Genomic DNA, 1,922 nt, shown 5'->3' on the forward strand with positions numbered 1-1,922 from the left:
GGGGGAAGGGGGGGGGGGTGTGGGAGGGGAGATAATACAGAACAATACATGTATAATCGAATTTATAATGTAGTTATTATTGCTTACTATGAAATGTAACATGTATGAGTTCTGTTAAAACTTAAATAAAAAAATTATTTTAAAAATAAAAATTTAAAAAAATAAAAAATAACTGTAGTTAAATTGCTGTTGATAATGCTACAGATAAGACTAAATCTTTGACTTCAGAACCTAAGTTACCATGAATGTTTCTTTGTTGTTATATCATTCTTACAACGAACCTGACTAATTGCAATGTCATCTCTTGTCTTCTGTTTTAATAAAGACCTTTGACAAAATTGGGTAAACCTGACTTCACACTTTCTGTCATTCTTCTCTTTATTTGTGCTGTCAGTTTTACTTGCAATTTCTAGGTCAGTATCTTTGCATGAAACTTCCAACCATATTGTAGACAAATAGAACTTGCAGCCCTGTTTGGAAGACAAGGCAGTGACTACCAGTTAAATTGAATGAGGAGTATTGAGATGAAGATTATTGACAGAAAATTGAGGTGATTTTGATCAGTGAATTAAAAGTAATCCATCCTAATTTTCTAATGAATTAAAGTTGGGTGTGCCATATGCTGCGAGGAGGGTGCAAAGATACTTTGGGGATGTAGATGGGTTACATGAATGAGCAAGGACTTGGCAGATGGAAGATAAAGTGGAAAATATCAAGTAATTAATTTTGACAGAAAAATTAGCAATAAGGATTTTCTGCATGTGAAAAGAATGGAAGATGTTGATACTCAGTGGGATCTAGGTTTCCTTGTACACAAATTATTCAAAGTTAAATACAGGTACAGCAAACAATTAGGAAGGCAAACACGCTAGTCTTTATTTTTGGAGGATTGGAGTATCAAAGTAGAGATGTCCTGTTCAAATTATACAGGGCCTTTGAAAGACTGCACAAGGAACATTGCATTCAGGCCTGGTATCCTGACATCGGAAGAGAACACTTGATAAAGGGGGTTACCAAAGTTTCACCAGATTGGATTGGCAGGTTTGTCATTTAAGGTGAGGTTAAGCAGCCTGCATCCATATTGCCAGAAGTTTAGAAGAATTGTGTGCTTGTTTACATGTACAAAATTTGTATTGGCCTTGGCAAGGTAAGTGCAGGAGCAACGTTTCCCCTGGCTGGGATATCCGGAACCAGAGCCACTACCTCAAAATAAGGAGTCAGCCTTTTCGACCAGAGAAGGAATTTCCGACCAGATGGTAATGAATCAGGAGGCTTGTGGAGAATAGATCGTTGAATATTTTCAAGCCAGATCAACAGTTTTTTTGCTTGTGAAAGGCATCAAAGAACGTAAGGATAGCGCAGGAAAGTGACACACATGAAAGATCGACAATGATCTTTAAGGCAAAGCAGGCACATGGGCTGAATGGCCTGCTCCTGCTATCTCACCTGTCATCAGAATGTCATGTGGCTTTGAGGTAATGGGGGTCCTATTTGCATCACAGTTCGAGAAGTAGGCACAAAGTGTTAATGGGGAATTTAGGTGCAACCTCACTGAAGTAGCAACATTATATTTCCAAGTTTGAACAATGCACAAATTTGTACTTGATAGATCATATCGCTCCCACATGAAGAAACATAGAAGCAAAGAACTGCAGGTGCTGGTTTACACCAAAGATAGACACAAAATGCTAGAGCAGGTCAGGCAGCATCTGTGGAGACAAATAATTGGTGATGTTTTGGGTCGGAATGCTGCCGGCACTGCAGGATAACGCAGTACAAAACCCGGCCTGGATAAGGAATGGGTGCACAACAGTAAAACCAGACATGGATTTACATCCCCCTTCTTAAGCATAGGCCCCCAAACTAGATAAGAGCATATAAAGCCACTACAATATGAAAAAACTACAGCTTACCGCCATCCT

The sequence above is a fragment of the Rhinoraja longicauda genome, chromosome 1 (genome assembly GCF_053455715.1).
Source record: "Rhinoraja longicauda isolate Sanriku21f chromosome 1, sRhiLon1.1, whole genome shotgun sequence".
NCBI classification, from domain to species: Eukaryota; Metazoa; Chordata; class Chondrichthyes; order Rajiformes; family Arhynchobatidae; genus Rhinoraja; species Rhinoraja longicauda.